We start from the raw sequence: 20,545 nt of genomic DNA, 5'->3' as shown, positions 1-20,545 counted from the left end.
AGTGAATTTGGGGAATAGGGAAATCAAGGGAAAATGGAGTAGGGAGTGATTAAGGTGAGGGGATAACTTGGCAGCCAAAAATAATTAACACAAAACCATAATATTGTTGTTTTGGAGAGAGAGGTAGGGTTTGTTTTCTTTAAACATTCACCATGCAACAAATACCATCAAATAACCATCAAATTTGGATGAAAAGCTATGAGAGAAGCTCAACCTACTTGTACAAATGATGATCCAGGCATATTGGGCGATTTTGGAGAAAATTTTTGAAGTTTTTGGGCTTGCTGGCTGTATGCACCGCACATCAAACCCAATGCGATGTGCCTTGCCTATGCACCGCGCCATTGTAAATTTGCACTAGAAATTGCAACCCAATGTGTCGCGCAGTTATGTGCGTCGTGCCACCTACCCAATGCATCGTGCTTTTTCCAGGAGACTTTTGGAGGCCTTCCTAGTGTCCAAATTGGGCACGAGATAGCTTGTTGGAAATTTATTTGAGTCTACTTTCCAACCCAACTGGAATTTTTCAATTTGGAGTTCATTTTCCCTATCAAAAATCAAATCTCCCAAGACTGGTCAAAATGTGCAAAATGAGGCTGCCTAAAGGCAGACTGTTGTTGCAATCAACCCTTGAAGGGCTTCCTCAACTCCAAATTGAGCTCATGATAGCTCATTGGAAAGCTATTTGTGTTAGTTATCCTTTGACTCATCAAGCAAGTCATTTGGCCGACCAAGCTGGGAGAAAGCTTGATTTTCCCAAGGTAACTTCAGAGGTGCATCAATTCTCCCGAGGCAACTGTATTTTTGACATTTCTCTAAAACCACGACACATGTGTAAAAAGTGAAGGAGGTTTATCGTCCTTGGCCTATTTTAGACAAAAAAATCTCTGATTTTTCCCAAATTCATCTTTTATTGCTTAGAAACATCATTGTAGTAAAACCTATCCCGATGTGTGGAACATGGGATTTGTCGAAATGGAGTGAAATGAAGGGGATAAGTGGCTTCTAAATTCTTGAGAAAATTTTGGGAAGTAGGGAGGGATATTAAGAAGTAGGGGAAAGTGGAATTTCAAATATTGAGTGATGGCAAGAGGTCCAAAAGGGCTAAACACAGGCCCAACCTAGAAAATTGTCAAGTTGTAGCAAGAAACTAAGGTTTGTGGAAAAATGAGGAATTTGGGGGATCTTAGTGATGGGAAGTGTTTAATAAGGTACATTAAGGATAGGGGAAGGTGTATGAACATCAGGATGAAAGTTTTGTTGATGATTTGACTATCCAAGAGAAATTTCCTTCAAAACCCTAGGAGAGGGAAATGAACCTTACCTAGGCACAACTGAAACATGGACAAGGTGTAAAACGATCCATTGGAACCTGACATGATGATGAAAACCCTATAAATGATGGTACAATTAGCTGAATGGTGACATGGACCGACATTTGGACAAATTTGAAAGGAGTAAAAACAAACCCTATACCTAATGCCTAGTGACCAAATTTTACTTGAAGACTCATTGAAATGACAAAATTTGACCTTGACACCTTAAAATCACTTTGTAAGAGCATCTTTGATCACTGGAGGAAGGCTGCAAAAATTGACACTAACATTAGCTCCAATGGGGATGGTAGCTCCTTGGAGGTGCCAAGAACTACAGATCTTTGGAAAGCAGACAGTGCCTTCATCCATTGGGCAATGGAGTCAAAAACTCAAGCTGAAATGCATGACTGAAACCTAATGACTCGACGACACAAATTGACTCTCACTCAACCAAAAAATGACTCAATACTTAAACACAATTGACAAACTAGAAAATATTCTCAATATGAAGCTTATTCATCAAAACCTACTCTAACAGTTTCATTCATCACCTGATCAAGTGAAATGAAACAACCAATGCAACCAAGTAAGCATTTCGGCTACTATTTGAATTCTCCGCAAGTGCTTTCTTATGAACAACAAGAGAGAACTACTAAAAGGCCACTCCCATGACAACTTGTGAACAGATCCGTTGAATACTCTATATTCTCTATCTGCCTCCAAAAACACTGCATAAGGATCTCGAAGTTCATGCACACTAGGACTTAGCTCATCCAATGGATTACTTCTCTTCTCTTCATACCATAAATGCAAACTTTGATCTAAGCTTTGTGATGAGACTCCTGCTGAAAATGACAAAGAAACCGATTGTCGGATCAGGTTTATATCAGCACACATTTCAAGCTCACATGTAGTCAATGGAGAAGAACTTTGACTACAGACATCATCTAACACATCAGCTATTGGATCGTGAAAAACATGAAAAGATTGCTGCAACCCATTTTCTATTATTTCTGATGAGATTACATGATTTTCTATAGGCTGCTCATTTGAAGATATACTATGCAAATTTCCCTTCAAAAACTGAAATGATTCAAAACAGAAAGGTATGAAATCATCTTGTGTCATCTAATCATATGTGCCGGCTTCCAAGTCTTCATCTGCAACTTGAAAATCAATGGCATTTGGGGGCTGCAAATTTGGATATGATAAGTCTTGAACAAGGTTTTCATTGTCCTCAAGATGATCCAGATCAAAAATTGTTGACAATTGATTTCTGATTGCATGAATGTTGTCTCTGATGAACTGAAACGGAGCAAAACAAAAAGGAAAATATCCTTCACTTATTTCAAAATTTGCTGCACTTTCCTCGTCATTTCCATAGCTGATATGTGATGGCTGAACATTGTATTCGAGCTGCTAAAAGTGAACTTCCTCCTCGCACAAAATAGTTGTTGATTCATCTACAAGATTAGCTTCTATTTGGAGAACATAATCATCATCATACTGATCAAACTGAGGAAAATCATCAGTATAAAAGACATCATCAAGCATACATGTCATATCAACAGATCTCTCTTCTCCAAGATGATCTATAAAACAATCATTATCAGATCTATGACAACTGGGATAAGAAAGAAAATGTTTTGGATCAACAACTTGTTCTTCTTCAATTAGTGAGCCATGGACTTGAACATCATAATCATTCTTTGCGGTGATCTTTGGCATCATCTCTTCCACTGCACTTGCAAAAATGTCAAGCTTTACCTCTAGAGATGTCAATTCCTCCGGATCTGTGTTTTTCATCTCTTCTTCCAGCTTCAACTTTTCCCTTTTGATCAGCAAATGAGCCTCTACATCTACTGCATTGTTCTGCATCTCTTCAAGTGTTGCAAGATTCCTTTCTCTCAGCTAGAACTCCATTTCCGGATCAAAGGCACCCGGGTAGTGCAAGAGAGTGGATCTAGGAGGAGGTCTTATATTAATAGGGATTGAATAATAAACTTGGTTAAATCTGGCAGAAAATTGTTGTACTGTCTCCCCTAGTAGTATTTTCAGCTAGTTATACTCTTCTATAATCAAGAAAGGGTTCTGTCTTACCACCCACCTGTCGAGGAAAACTTTGACGAACTGCTGGAAATATGAGATGCTCGCATCAGGCAGGGTTTTGAACCAACTCTTGACTTTGCCTTGCAAAGAAAGAGAAAAAAGCCTAATACTAACACCTTCTTTATCAACTTCAAAAAGGTCAAGAAAGGACTCAAAATTCAGAATATGTCTCTCAGCAGTGATATTGTCGCGTTCACCATCAAATCTTGGTAGATATAGGTTATGATTTTTAGGGAAAGCATGGAATATAGGAGGTAAAATCAGAGGCTTGTATCGATATGGAATTTTACAAGGTAGTGGGGTATGTACAGAAGGTGTAGAATCAGTCTTGGTCTCTTGAGTCTCACTAGTTTGAAGACGGTCATCACAAGATTTAGAAAAAGGGTCTTGATCAAGCTCAAAGGCATGCAATTCCTTGGTATTCACAAACTTCAAAGGGAAGGAATCAAATGCAGTTTGAGGATCTTTTCTCAAATACAATATACTTTGCAAAGCCTTCTTGACATTCTCAGGAAAAGAGAAGAAATAATTTATGACAAAGAATAAAATTTCTTGGATGAAATTTGAACTTGAATACCTGATCTTTTCATATTGTCCTTTCATGTTTGTGCTGGTCAGGTTTGTCCTCTAGTGGAGTCCTTGGATCTGATCTTGAAACTGATTTAGAATTGCCAGGTGAATGATTTCAACCTTTCTGGTGTCTGATCATTGTCCACCATCAACAATCAGATCTGAACTTGATACATGTTACTGGGGCAATTCGCAAGTTAGATGTTCATCTTATAAGACTAGATCGGAGATTGACTGAAGCTGCTTTTATCTACTTCTGCACTTGCAAAGCAATGTGTAGTTCGAAGGCTTCCTGGCATAACTTCAGGCTTCGTCTGTAGTTCATAAAGAAAGAACACTAACAAACAAATAAGCTTTTCTTTCCCCAGTATGGTCACCACTATGTTAGTGCCTAGATTTACCTCAAGCTGAAAAGGTAGGATCTAGGACCAACATCAAACCACACTCAGCCTCATAGCTAGCCCTAGGAGGATAGGAGATGGCTCTCTTCGAGTCAATATCAGCAAACGATAATCGATGGGGCTTGAGATGACTGAAATAAAAACTAATTTTAGGCTAGGTATGAAGTGCAAGGATTTGATTTGATTTTGTGGGGGTTTTGTCGGAATCAAGGGGAAGGAAAATTTGGATTCGGGGATGAAGGCCAGTTTTGCAGAGTTCTGATTGGGGCAAGAAAGGCAATCATTTTGATGCTTTGATTTGCAAAGGTGGAGAGTTCAGACCGGTGAGAAGCTAAAAAGGGCAAGAGGGCATCAAGAATCCTCTTCAAACTAAAGAAAACATTGAAAATTAAACAAAACTGAAAGGTAGAGCACAATAATCTAATGAATTCTACCTTTGTTCACTCATTTGTTTAATTTCAGAAGAAAAATAGAAAGGAAGTGGTACACACAAATATCAGTGAACTTACAAATTACATAGAGAATAACACCATCAAAACACAGAGCCACAGGGATCCCAAAATGTGTTGCAAACCTAGGTCTTTCCTTTGCCAAAAATGTAGAAATCAGATGTACAATGGAGTGCCAAGCAATCCCAAGTGTCCAACCATGCTAATGACTGAAAAACAACATAATATAGACAAACCATAGCTCATCCGCGCCTCTAGGGGTCAAGTTCACATGTTTAGGAGCTGATCCAATTGATTATAAACTAGGAACTAGAAATCAGGCCATGAAATTGCTTGCCTCTATAAACTAGGGAACTGATTCATTCAGTTTCAAACAACTTTTTAACTGATGAATCTACCTTACCAAGTGAGAATTCGACATATCTACATCATGATCCATCAATATACATGAAATTACATCAAAAATTTTCCATTAAGGAAGTGAAGAAGTCAAACTATCCAAAACTGGGCGAAAAATAGAGCAATACTTGGTCAAACTGGCAAAATTGCCTCTATGCGCCATGCCTGATTCTCTATGCATAGCGCCTTTTTGGACCCACGTTTGGAGGCCTTCCCAGTGTCCAAAGTAGCTCCAAGTGTGCTTGTTGGAAAGGCCTACCTGTCTAATTTCCAACCCAAGTGGAATTTTTTAATTTGGCCTCCATTTGCCCCTCCAAAAGTCCATTCTCCTAGCGCTGCTTCCTGTGTTCCTGAAGAATCAGATGCCATCTATGCTGGTGATTTAACTGTCTTGATGAAAAAAAGGTGATTTTATGATGTATCTTGACTTTGGCACCAAGGGAAACAATGATATAAGGCACTATGGAGGGGAAAAACAGTGAGGGATTTAGGGACTACTGGGGGTAGGGTTTAATCGAGGGAATAGGGGTTAGGGAGTATTTTGAGAGTTTTTAGTATGGGACATAGGGTTTGGGAGTTTGGGTTTGGGGCTTTGGGAATGGGGAGAGAGCATTAGTGAATATGGGGAATAGGGAAATCAAGGGAAAATGGAGTAGGGAGTGATTAAGGTGAGGGGATAACTTGGCAGCCAAAAAAAATTAACACAAAACCATAATATTGTTGTTTTGGAGAGAGAGGTAGGGTTTGTTTTCTTTAAACATTCACCATGCAACAAATACCATCAAATAACCATCAAATTTGGATGAAAAGCTATGAGAGAAGCTCAACCTACTTGTACAAATGATGATCCAGGCATATTGGGCGATTTTGGAGAAAATTTTTGAAGTTTTTGGGCTTGCTGGCTGTATGCACCGCACATCAAACCCAACGCGCTGTGCCTTCCCTATGCGCCGCGCCATTGTAAATTTGCACTAGAAATTGCAACCCAATGTGTCGCGCAGTTATGTGCGTTGTGCCACCTACCCAATGCATCGTTCTTTTTCCAGGAGACTTTTGGAGGCCTTCCTAGTGTCCAAATTGGGCACGAGATAGCTTGTTGGAAATTTATTTGAGTCTACTTTCCAACCCAACTGGAATTTTTCAATTTGGAGTTCATTTTCCCTATCAAAAATCAAATCTCCCAAGACTGGTCAAAATGTGCAAAATGAGGCTGCCTAAAGGCAGACTGTTGTTGCAATCAACCCTTGAAGGGCTTCCTCAACTCCAAATTGAGCTCATGATAGCTCATTGGAAAGCTATTTGTGTTAGTTATCCTTTGATTCATCAAGCAAGTCATTTGGCCGACCAAGCTGGGAGAAAGCTTGATTTTCCCAAGGTAACTTCAGAGGTGCATCAATTCTCCCGAGGCAACTGTATTTTTGACATTTCTCTAAAACCACGACACATGTGTAAAAAGTGAAGGAGGTTTCTCTTCCTTGGCCTATTTTAGACAAAAAAATCTCTGATTTTTCCCAAATTCATCTTTTATTGCTTAGAAACATCATTGTAGTAAAACCTATCCCGATGTGTGGAACATGGGATTTGTCGAAATGGAGTGAAATGAAGCGGATAAGTGGCTTCTAAATTCTTGATAAAATTTTGGGAAGTAGGGAGGGATATTAAGAAGTAGGGGAAAGTGGAATTTCAAATATTGAGTGATGGGAAGAGGTCCAAAAGGGCTAAACACAGGCACAACCTAGAAAATTGTCAAGTTGTGGCAAGAAACTAGGGTTTGTGGAAAAATGAGGAATTTGGGGGATCTTAGTGATGGGAAGTGTTTAATAAGGTACATTGAGGATAGGGGAAGGTGTATGAACATCAGGATGAAAGTTTTGTTTATGATTTGACTATCCAAGAGAAATTGCCTTCAAAACCCTAGGAGAGGGAAATGAACCTTACCTAGGCACAACTGAAACATGGACAAGGTGTAAAACGATCCATTGGAACCTGACATGATGATGACAACCCTATAAATGATGGTACAATTAGCTGAATGGTGACATGGACCGACATTTGGACAAATTTGAAAGGAGTAAAAACAAACCCTATACCTAATGCCTAGTGACCAAATTTTACTTAAAGACTCATTGAAATGACAAAATTTGACCTTGACACCTTAAAATCACTTTGTAAGAGCATCTTTGATCACTGGAGGAAGGCTGCAAAAATTGACACTAACATTAGCTCCAATGGGGATGGTAGCTCCTTGGAGGTGCCAAGAACTACAGATCTTTGGAAAGCAGACAGTGCCTTCATCCATTGGGCAATGGAGTCAAAAACTCAAGCTGAAATGCATGACTGAAACCTAATGACTCGATGACACAAATTGACTCTCACTCAACCAAAAACTGACTCGATACTTAAACACAATTGACAAACTAGAAAATATTCTCAATATGAAGCTTATTCATCAAAACCTACTCTAACAGTTTCATTCATCACCTGATCAAGTGAAATGAAACAACCAATGCAACCAAGTAAGCATTTCGGCTACTATTTGAATTCTCCGCAAGTGCTTTCTTATGAACAACAAGAGAGAACTACTAAAAGGCCACTCCCATGACAACTTGTGAACAGATCCCTTGAATACTATATATTCTCTATCTGCCTCCAAAAACACTACATAAGGATCTCAAAGTTCATGCACACTAGGACTTAGCTCATCCAATGGATTACTTCTCTTCTCTTCATACCATAAATGCAAACTTTGATCTAAGCTTTGTGATGAGACTCCTGCTGAAAATGACAAAGAAACCGATTGTCGGATCAGGTTTATATCAGCACACATTTCAAGCTCACATGTAGTCAATGGAGAAGAACTTTGACTACAGACATCATCTAACACATCAGCTATTGGATCGTGAAAAACATGAAAAGATTGCTGCAACCCATTTTCTATTATTTCTGATGAGATTACATGATTTTCTACAGGCTGCTCATTTGAAGATATACTATGCAAATTTCCCTTCAAAAACTGAAATGATTCAAAACAGAAAGGTATGAAATCATCTTGTGTCATCTAATCATATGTGCCAGCTTCCAAGTCTTCATCTGTAACTTGAAAATCAATGGCATTTGGGGGCTGCAAATTTGGATATGATAAGTCTTGAACAAGGTTTTCATTGTCCTCAAGATGATCCAGATCAAAAATTGTTGACAATTGATTTCTGATTGCATGAATGTTGTCTCTGATGAACTGAAACGGAGCAAAACAAAAAGGAAAATATCCTTCACTTATTTCAAAATTTGCTGCACTTTCCTCGTCATTTCCATAGCTGATATGTGATGGCTGAACATTGTATTCGAGCTGCTAAAAGTGAACTTCCTCCTCGTACAAAATAGTTGTTGATTCATCTACAAGATTAGCTTCTATTTGGAGAACATAATCATCATCATACTGATCAAACCGAGGCAAATCATCAGTATAAAAGACATCATCAAGCATACATGTCATATCAACAGATCTCTCTTCTCCAAGATGATCTATAAAACAATCATTATCAGATCTATGACAACTGGGATAAGAAAGAAAATGTTTTGGATCAACAACTTGTTCTTCTTCAATTAGTGAGCCATGGACTTGAACATCATAATCATTCTTTGCGGTGATCTTTGGCATCATCTCTTCCACTGCACTTGCAAAAATGTCAAGCTTTACCTCTAGAGATGTCGATTCCTCCGGATCTGTGTTTTTCATCTCTTCTTCCAGCTTCAACTTTTCCCTTTTGATCAGCAAATGAGCCTCTACATCTACTGCATTGTTCTGCATCTCTTCAAGTGTTGCAAGATTCCTTTCTCTCAGCTAGAACTCCATTTCCGGATCAAAGGCACCCGGGTAGTGCAAGAGAGTGGATCTAGGAGGAGGTCTTATATTAATAGGGATTGAATAATAAACTTGGTTAAATCTGGCAGAAAATTGTTGTAATATCTCCCCTGGTAGTATTTTCAGCTAGTTATACTCTTCTATAATCAAGAAAGGGTTCTGTCTTACCACCCACCTGTCGAGGAAAACTTTGACGAACTGCTGGAAATATGAGATGCTCGCATCAGGCAGGGTTTTGAACCAACTCTTGACTTTGCCTTGCAAAGAAAGAGAAAAAAGCCTAATACTAACACCTTCTTTATCAACTTCAAAAAGGTCAAGAAAGGACTCAAAATTCAGAACATGTCTCTCAGCAGTGATATTGTCGCGTTCACCATCAAATCTTGGTAGATATACGTCATGATTTTTAGGGAAAGCATGGAATATAGGAGGTAAAATCAGAGGCTTGTATCAATATGGAATTTTACAAGGTAGTGGGGTATGTACAGAAGGTGTAGAATCAGTCTTGGTCTCTTGAGTCTCATAAGTTTGAAGACAGTCATCACAAGATTCAGAAAAAGGGTCTTGATCAAGCTCAAAGGCATGCAATTCCTTGGTATTCACAAACTTCAAAGGGAAGGAATCAAATGCAGGTTGAGGATCTTTTCTCAAATACAATATACTTTGCAAAGCCTTCTTGACATTCTCAGGAAAAGAGAAGAAATAATTTATGACAAAGAATAAAATTTCATGGATGAAATTCGAACTTGAATACCTGATCTTTTCATATTGTCCTTTCATGTTTGTGCTGGTCAGGTTTGTCCTCTAGTGGAGTCCTTGGATCTGATCTTGAAACTGATTTAGAATTGCCAGGTGAATGATTTCAACCTTTCTGGTGTCTGATCATTGTCCACCATCAACAATCAGATCTGAACTTGATACATGTTACTGGGGCAATTCGCAAGTTAGATGTTCATCTTATAAGACTAGATCGGAGATTGACTGAAGCTGCTTTTATCTACTTCTGCACTTGCAAAGCAATGTGTAGTTCGAAGGCTTCCTGGCATAACTTCAGGCTCCGTCTATAGTTCATAAAGAAAGAACACTAACAAACAAATAATCTTTTCTTTCCCCAGTATGGTCACCACTATGTTAGTGCCTAGATTTACCTCAGGCTGAAAAGGTAGGATCTAGGACCAACATCAAACCACACTCAGCCTCATAGCTAGCCCTAGGAGGATAGGAGATGGCTCTCTTCGAGTCAATATCAGCAAACGATAATCGATGGGGCTTGAGATGACTGAAATAAAAACTAATTTTAGGCTAGGTATGAAGTGCAAGGATTTGATTTGATTTTGTGGGGGTTTTGTTGGAATCAAGGGGAAGGAAAATTTGGGTTCGGGGATGAAGGACAGTTTTGCAGAGTTCTTATTGGGGCAAGAAAGGCAATCATTTTGATGCTTTGATTTGCAAAGGTGGAGAGTTCAGACCGGTGAGAAGCTAAAAAGGGCAAGAGGGCATCAAGAATCCTCTTCAAACTAAAGAAAACATTGAAAATTAAACAAAACTGAAAGGTAGAGCACAATAATCTAATGAATTCTACCTTTGTTCACTCATTTGTTTAATTTCAGAAGAAAAATAGAAAGGAAATGGTACACACAAATATCAATGAACTTACAAATTACATAGAGAATAACACCATCAAAACACAGAGCCGCAGGGATCCAAAAACATGTTGCAAACCTAGGTCTTTCCTTTGCCAAAAATGTAGAAATCAGATGTACAATGGAGTGCCAAGCAATCCCAAGTGTCCAACCATGCTAATGACTGAAAAACAACATAATATAGACAAACCATAGCTCATGCTAGCCTCTAGGGGTCAAGTTCACATGTTTAGGAGCTGATCCAATTGATTCTAAACTAGGAACTAGAAATCAGGCCGTGAAACTGCTTGCCTCTATAAACTAGGGAACTGATTCATTCAGTTTCAAACAACTTTTTAACTGATGAATCTACCTTACCAAGTGAGAATTTGACATATCTACATCATGATCCATCAATATACATGAAATTACATCAAAAATTTTCCATTAAGGAAGTGAAGAAGTCAAACTATCCAAAACTGGGCGAAAAATAGAGCAATACTTGGTCAAACTGGCAAAATTGCCTCTATGCGCCACGCCTGATTCTCTATGCATAGCACCTTTTTGGACCCACGTTTGGAGGCCTTCCCAGTGTCTAAAGTAGCTCCAAGTGTGCTTGTTGGAAAGGCCTGCCTGTCTAATTTCCAACCCAAGTGGAATTTTTCAATTTGGCCTCCATTTGCCCCTCCAAAAGTCCATTCTCCTAGCACTGCTTCCTGTGTTTCAAAATAGGCGCAGTGAGGTCATTTTTTGATTGTTTTTGACCCTTTAGGCAACCCAGAACTTGATGAAATACTTAGGTAATTCATGATCATGCATAAATTTCCATAAAAAATCCAGAAATGCAAAGTTTTCCTCCAGAGGATCTCCCAATTATAAGCACGCGCCAAGTGGCGCTACGCGTTGGGCAGGAAAATTTGTTTTGAAGCCAAAAAAATTCAAAATTGACAAAATTTTCTCCAAATTTGCTAAAATTTGGACTGAAGGTCCATCATCAAGTATCATGCTTAGCCTTAGAATCTTTGGCCAAGATTCAGAGCCTATTATGCCTTTTGTGTCATTTTAGTGCCCTCCTTAGTCTTGCCTTCCGAATTTTGATCCTTGATTTGCAAACATGAGTTCGTGCCCAATAATGGTTTTTCATGTGCCTGAGCATGTTCTTGTCCTTGTTTGCCTTCACCAATAGCTTCTCAAGATGAATGTTGACCCTCTCAAGCCAAATCTCTCGATCGGCATTGATTTCTTGCTCTAGCGAAGTGAACTCCACCCTCCTTTGGGCAACTTGACGATTCTCCCGAATGTTTTGCCACCTTTATGAGGTCCCTTGGATGCATGTACTCCTATTGGTGAGTCACTGTATGTCTCCTCTTCATACTCATATGAAGAATCAGATGCCAGCTCTGCTGGTGATTGAACTATCTTGATGAAAAAAAGGTGATTTTATGATGTATCTTGACTTTGGCACCAAGGGAAACAATGATATAAGGGACTGTGGAGTGGAAAAACAGTGAGGGATTTAGGGACTACTGGGGGTAAGGCTTAATCAAGGAACATGGGTTAGGGAGTAGTTTTGGAGTTTTTAGTATGGGACATAGGGTTTGGGAGTTTGAGTTTGGGGCTTTGGGAAGGGGAGAGGGGTTTAGTGAATTTGGGGAATAGGGAAATCAAGGGCAAATGGAGTAGGGAGTGATTAATGTGAATGGATAACTTGGAAGCCACAAAAAACTAAGACAAAACCTTAATATTTTTTTTTTGGAGAGAGAGGTAGGGTTTGTTTTCTTTAAACATTCACCTTGCAACAAATACCATCAAACAACCATCAAATTTGGATGAAAAGCTATGAGAGAAGCTCAACCTACTTGTACAAATGATGATCTAGGCATATTGGGTGATTTTGGAGAAAATTTTTGAAGTTTTTGGGCTTGCTGGCTGTATGCACTGCACATCAAACCTAATGTGCCGTGCCTTCCCTATCCACCACGCCAGTATATATTTTCACTGGAAATTGTAGCCCAATGCACTGCGCCAGTTATCTGTGTCGTGCCACCTACCCAATGCGTCATGCCTTTTCCAGGAGACTTTTGGAGGCCTTCATAGTGTCCAAATTGGGCATGGGATAGCTTGTTGGAAAGGCCTTTGAGTCTACCTTCCAACCAAACTAGAATTTTTCAATTTGAAGTTCATTTTCCCTGTCAAAAATCAAATCTCCCAAGACTGATCAAAATGTGAAAAATGAGGCTGCCTAAAGGAAAAGTGTTGTTGCAGTCAACTTTTGAAGGGCTTCCTCAACTCCAAATTGAGCTCATGATAGCTCATTGGAAATATCTTTGTGTCTAGTTATCATTTGATGCATAAAACAAGTCATTTGGCCAACCAAGCTAGCAGAAAACTTGATTTTTCCAAGGTCACTTCAAAGGTGCATCAATTCTCCCGAGGCAACTGTATTTTTGACATTTCTCTAAAACCACGACACCTGTGTAAAAAGTGAAGGAGTTTTTTCTTCCTTGGCCCATTTTGGACAAAAAACTCTCTCAATTTTCCCAAATTCATCTTTTATTGCTCAGAAACATCATTGGAGTAAAACCTATCCTGATGTGTGGAACTGGGGATTTGTCGAAATGAAGTGAAATGAAGGGGATAAGTGGCTTATAAATTCTTGAGAAAATTTTGGGAAGTAGGGAGGGATGTTAAGAAGTAGGGGAAAGTGGAATTTAAAATATTGAGTGAGGGGAAGAGGTCCAAAAGGGCTAAACATAGGCCCAACCTAGAAAATTGTCAAGTTGTAGCAAGAAACGAGGGTTTGTGGAAAAATGAGGAATTTGGGGGATCTCAGTGATGGGAAGTGTTTAATAAGGTACATTAAGGATAGGGGAAGGTGTATGAACATCAGGATGCAAGTTTTGCTGATGATTTGACCATCCATGAGAAATTTCCTTCAAAACCTTAGGAGAGCGAAATGAACCTTACCTAGGCACAACTAAAGCATGGACAAGGTGTAAAACGACCCATTGGAACCTGACATGATGATGAAAACCCTCTGAATGATGGTACAATCAGCTGAATGGTGACATGGACCGACATTTGGAGAACTTTGAAAGGAGTAAAAGCAAACCCTAGACCTAATGCCTAGTGACCAAATTTTACTTAAAGACTCAGTGAAATGACAAAACTTGACCTTGACACCTTAAAATCACTTTGTAAGAGCATGTTTGATCACTGGAGGAAGGCTGCAAAAACTGAAACTAACACCATCAACCCATGTTGCTCGTAGGTTTCCCAAAAAACGTTGTTTAGGGCCTTAAAACGGCTCTGGAATTTTGTGACCTGAAAAACTGCCAAAAATAGTAGATTGTGCTACAAATAAGGAAACTGAAAAACTGAAAGAAACAATGTTGGGGGTCCAAGTGGAATTGGCGTGTGGCCACCAATATCCACTCGGATCATTCCCCCCCCCCCCTCCTCCCCCAAGGAAGTAATGGTCCCCATTGCATTGCGTTCCTCCATGAGATGAGGAAACTTCTACTGAACTTGGTCCATGGTGAACCACTTGCCCTGGTGAAGGAGTTGGCCTACTTTGACAACTCGATACTATTGGATCTTCTGCTGGAAAGTGTGCTTGATCTACGTGTCCATGATTCGATAAGTTGTAGCTTATTCCATGCAATCTGGATTTAACTCTGTTCGTGTGAGTTGTTTTGCAATGTCGAATGTGTCTAGTAATGGTGGAAAGTATGGCTGAAGGCAGCCCACATTGAACACTGGGTGCAGGCTAAGGAATGGGGGAATGTTGAGTTCAAATGCATTGTCTCCCATAGCCTTGGTAATGGTGTAAGGACCATATCGGCATGGTCTGAGTTTCCGATAGGCTCTGGTAAGGCATTCCTTTTGCAAATGCAACCAGACTTTGTCACCCACCTGAAACTTGTGTGGCACCTGATGTTGATCATGTCGCTGTTTGTACTTGGAATTTGATTTCTCCAAAATTTCATGGACCTGCAAGCAAATATGTTGGATGTGCTCAATGAATTTTTTTTCCTTATCTGTTTCGGACTCGACATGAGCCGAATCTGCCTGAGTAGCTGCAAATGGCAGGACCACCTCAATGGGACATAGTGGATGGAATCCCAAGCCCACCTGAAAATGATCATCTCTAGTCGAGCTGTGGAGTGTCCGGTTATAGCTATGTTGATCATATGGGAGGCTCTCATCCCATATGTGTCGATTCTTTGATTTGTAAATGTGCAGAATGTGTATGATCATCCTATTGACAACCTCTGTCTAGCCATTAGTTTAGGGATGGAGGGCTGTGGACTTAGTGATTTTTGTGTCCAACATCGACCAAAGACTAGACCAAAATTTATTGAGAAACCTGCTGTCCCAATCTAAAATTATAGGATATGGGATCCCAAAGTGTACCCCGACTCATTCAAAAAAGAGTTTAGCAATGGCGTCTGCTGTGATATTCTTCTTGCAAGCCACCATGATGGCCATCTTTCAGAACTTATCGCTGACCACAAAAACAAAGTCATTTCCATGCTTAGTAAAAGGAAGGCCTGACATGTAATCCATGGAGATGGATTCCCAAGGTTGACTAGGGGTAGGAAACAGAGTATAGAGGCCTTGCTTCTCAATGGCCAGTTTGGAAATCGCACAGCTAGTGTAGGATCTTATGTACTTCCTGACATCCTATCAAAGATTCAGCCAATAGAAATACTTCTATAGTACTGCCATTGTTTTCTCAACCCAGAAATGCCCAGCGGCTTGACTATAGTATGCTTCCTAAATCATCTTGGTACACTCGCTAGAAGGAACACAAAGGTAACCCAAGTGGCATAACAATGCATCCTGAAGGTGAAAATATGGAACATGGTGACCCTCCAAGAGTGTCTACTATGTGTGGCTGAATTTTGGGTCACTTTTGTAGAGAAGTGGCCAATAATGAGCCTTGTGCCCACAAGAGTTGAGCACGGTGGTTAGCTCCATGATCGGTGGTCGACTGAGGCAATCTGCAACATTATTGGTGCTACCCTTCTTATACTTGATATTCAAATGGAACTGTTGCAGTTATGTGGACTAATTCTGATGGTGATTATTCTGCAACTTCCCTTGCATCTGTATGAACTATAGGGGCTGGTGGTCTGTGTGGATGACCGTTTCCCCCCCCAAAATGTAATACTTCCATTGTCGACAGGCCTTCACAATGGAATACATATCTTTGTCATAAGTGGAATAATTCTGGGTTGTTTCTGAAAGTGTCTCACTTTGATATGCCACTGGATACCTGTGTTGAGTAAGGACTGCCCCAATAGCATAGTCAGAGGCATCTGTCTCGATCTCGAATGGTTGTTGCAAGTCTGGTAATGCGAGAACTAGTGCCGAGCAGGGGCGATGTTTCAACTCTGTGAATGCCTTCTGTTGAGATTCACACCAAAAGAATTCTACCTTCACTCCTCCCTTGGTGACTTGACTCAAGGGCCAAGTGATATGAGAAAATCCCAACACAAACCTGCGGTAGAGGTTGGAAAAACCCAAAAAGCTATGGAGCTTTGTTAGAGTAGTTGGAGATGGCCAATCTCAAATGTCTTGGATGTTGGCTAGATCCACATGCACCCCCTGTTCATCAATAATGTATGCCATATACTGAACTTGGGTCATGCCAAAAATTCATTTCTCCAAATTGACACATAACTTGTGTTTCCGTAGTGTTTGGAGAACTTGTCGGACGTGGTGGAGGTGCTCTTCCCAACTATGGCTAAAGATCAGGATGTCATCCAAGTATACCACTACAAATGGGTGGGTGAATGGCCACAAGAAGTCATCAATTAGCCTCATGAAGGTTGCAGGAGCATTCATCAACCCAAAATGCATAACTAACCATTTGAAAAGGCCCTCGGCTTTGAAGGCAGTCTTCCACACATCGAAGGGTTCGATTGGTACTTGGTGATATCTTAACTTCAAATCGATCTTGCTGAAATATTTTACCCCCTTCAATTGGTCCAGAAGGTCATTAATCCATGGGATTAGGTACCTATTCTAGACAATGATATTGTTCAACGCCCGATAGTCAATACAGAGTCTCCAAATCCCATCCGTCTTCTGTACCAACACGATTGGGCTCCCAGAGGGTGATGAACTCGGTCGGATGTGACCTTTCTGCATCAGCTCCTGAATCTGCCTCTTGATTTCATCGTTCTTAAGAACGGAGTGCCAATAGATTGGTCCATTGGGCAACGACACACCTATGTCAGATCGATGGAGTGCTTGACCTAACAGGGCATAGGAACCCCTGCAGGGGCGGCGAAGATGTCCTCATACTCCTCCACGACCTTGTCCATTTGTAGTTGTTGTGTGGAGGGGCCCTGTCTAGAGGTCGTGGCCACCATCTTCCTCTTTCCTTAAGGGCATATCATCAGGAAAACAAATTTCCTGATTTTTGAAATGAGCTTATTATATTGTTTTGTAGTAACCAAAGAGATGGCGGTAGGTAGTGCTACCTTCGGTATCCTGTACAACTTATTTCCCAAAGTAAAAGTAACAACACGAGGCCTTGAATCATATACAACATGTGGCTTCCACAATTATTGTTGGCCTAATAATACATCACAAACATCAAGGGGAGCAATGTCACACAATACCTCATCCATGAAGGGCTTGATGCTGTATGGAAGGTGGCACTACTAGCTGATGTGAAGACCCTACCCTTGGTGAAGCCACCTGATGGTCTATGGTTGTGGATGTGCTATGGTCGGTAAGCCCAGCCTCTTCATGACCTCTACTAAAATGAGCTTCTTTTGGTTCCCGCTGTCGACAATGAACTGTAGCGGGGAGCTCTTTACCCACATCTGGGAGTGGAAGAGGCGCTCCTCCTCCTCTGGAACTTCGAGTTCCTCCTTTTGGATCTTCGTGGTGGCAATGGTGGTGTTGGGCTCCGCGTCGATAATCTGCTTCCCTTTGTCATTTCCCTTATTAGGTTCTGAATCAGAGTCGGAACATGCATCTGATTTCGAAGACTTTAGCTCGGCCACCAGTGGCTGCTTCGCCCAACACTCACTTGTGTTGTGAGTGGAGCTCTTATGGAACTCACACCACTTTCCCATGTCCTTCTTCAGCTTCACGGTGTTTTTCTTTGCTTGCGACTTTGGCGGGTTGTCTTAGGCCACCCTGCCTTGGCTTTGTCCTTTGTTCAGCAGTTTGGGGGTGCCTTTCCCTTGCTTCAGATTTACAGATCCAAAGTCTTGGTTCTTCTATTTAAACTTCTGCTCGATCTTGATAGCGTATCAGTACGTCGTGCCGAGAGAGGAGATGTCCAAGAACTCCATCTTGTCCTGGATGTACCTATGTAGGAAGTCGAGGTATTTGAGTACGAAATGCAGCTCAGAATCCTTGATACCCAACTTTTTGCGAAGGGTATGAAAAATATTGGTAAACTCCAACACGTCTTGGTCCCTTCCCTGCTGCAGCGTGGTCCACTTTATGTATTTATCCTCTTAGCTTCGAAAAGGGTAGTACTGCTCCTTGATGGTTTTCTAGAATGAATTCCAAGTGGGTACAGTTGAAAACACTGAGGCCGTACTTTCATCATTCTGCTCGCAGTAGGTTTCCCGCTAATCCTTGACATGGGGGACGACTTTGAGAAGAGAGAAATTAATCTTTTCCCGACTGGAAAAATCATGAACAGAAAAATACCCTTCTAGGAAACTTCACCATTTATCTACAACATCTGCATCTATCTGACCCTCAAATATGGGAATGTCAAAGTTAACTTTTACCTTAAAGAATGTGGTAGTTCCAGAGTAGCTGCTGGAATAGCTGTGTCACCCCTGGGTAGCTGCTGAAGGATCTGGGAAAATTTGTCCATCATTATGTTCCTTTGTCACTCGAGGGCCTCTTCAAGCAATATTTTGATAGGATCTCCTACCCGCTCATCTTTCTTTTCATCTGCCATGGGAGGTCGTCAGGATTTGCGAGGCTAGTCTTGCAAAGGTTCGACTAGTTCAAGCCCTAACTCCTTATATCCCAACCTTGTTGGGGGCATGCAAAGAAAAATAGAGAAAGAGCATACCCACTCTATTACAACTGATCTAGATTTAAATAGGAACACAACAAATTATAGAGATAACCATAAATACATAGATACAACAGAAACAATACTTCATTTCATTAATGTAAAATATTGAAATATGCTTACAAACATAAATGGAAATAAAGTATCTCGAGCGATGGTAGCTTATCTCTGAGGAGTGATGTGGCAGCTACATGCCTCTGAACTGTCTTACAATGAGGCTCAAAGGCCTATCTATTGTTGAGAAATAATGGAAAACCCTAAAAATCCAAAACCCTAACCCTAGGAGATGAAGCACCAAACTTTGGGCCCCGTTTTGGGTAAATTCATACATCAACTTCCCAGGGTCGTAACTTTAGGATACGATCTTCGTTTGACACATAGAATACCTCGTTAGAAATATCTATCCGAGGACTACAACTTTGACAAGAGAAAAATTGATCCATCTTCCTATGTTCCTCACACTTTTCCCAAAGAATGTAGTTTAGGGCCTCAAAATGGCTCCGAAAGTTTAGGACCTGAAAAATTGCCAAAGATAATAAATTGTGCTACAAATAAGGAAACTGAAAAACTAGAAGAAACAATGGTGGGGGTCCAAGTGGAATGGGCAAGTGGCCACCAATATCTATCTGGATCATTCCTCCCCCTAGGAAGCAATGGTCCCCATTGCGTTGAGTTCCTCCATTAGATGAGGAAACTTATGCTGAACTTGGTCCCTGGTGAAGGAGCTGGCCTGCTTTGACAACTCGATATAGATGGATATTCTGCTGGTGAGTGTGCTTGATCTACGTGTCCATGATCTGATCATTTGTAGTTTGTTCCATGCAATCTGGATTTAACTCTGTTGGTGTGAGATGTTCTGCAATGTTGGATGTGTCTAGTAATGGTGGAAAGTATGGCCGAAGGCGGTCCACATTGAACACTGGGTGTAGGCCAAGGAATGGGGTAATGCTAAGTTCAAATGCATTGTCTCCCATAGCCTTGGTAATGGTGTAAGGACCATATCAGAGTGGTCTGAGTTTCTGATAGGCTTTGGTAAGGCTCACCTTTTGCAAATGCAACCAGACTTTATCGCCCACCTGAAACTTGTGTGGCACCTGATGTTGATCATGTCGCTACTTGTACTTGGCATTTGATTTCTCTCGAATGTCATGGACCTACTCGTGGATATGTTGGATGTGCTCAATGAAGTTGTTTGCCTTATTTATTTCAAACTTTACATGAGCTGAATCTGATTCAGTAGCTGTAAATGGTATGGCCACATCAATGGGATGTAGTGGCTGGAATCCCAAGCCCACCTGAAAAGGGTTATGGCCAGTCGAGCTATGGAGAGCTCAGTTATAATTGTGTTGAACATGGGGGAGACTCTCATCCCATGTGCGTGAATCCTTTGAGTTGTACATGCGCAGAATGTGTATGATCATCCTATTAACAACCTATGTCTAGCCATCAATTTGGGGATGGAAGGGTATGGAATTAATAAGTTTGGTGTCCAGCATTACCCAAAGACTAGACCAAAATGTACTAAGGAACCTGCTTTCTTAATCTAATATGATAGACTGTGTGATCCCAAAGTGTACCCACACTTGTTCAAAGAATAGTTTAGCAGTGGCGTCTGCTGTGATATTCTTCTTGCAGGCTGCCATGATGGCCATTTTTGAGAACATTTTGACAACGACAAAAACATAGTCGTTTCCATGCTTAGTAGAAGGAAGGCCCGACATGTAATCCATGGAGATAGATTCCCAATGTTGA

Source organism: Pinus tabuliformis, chromosome 7 (genome assembly GCF_031772625.1).
Source record: "Pinus tabuliformis cultivar Carrire ecotype Pingquan chromosome 7, CPIR1, whole genome shotgun sequence".
Lineage (NCBI taxonomy): Eukaryota > Viridiplantae > Streptophyta > Pinopsida > Pinales > Pinaceae > Pinus > Pinus tabuliformis.
This window is presented reverse-complemented; position numbering follows the sequence as displayed.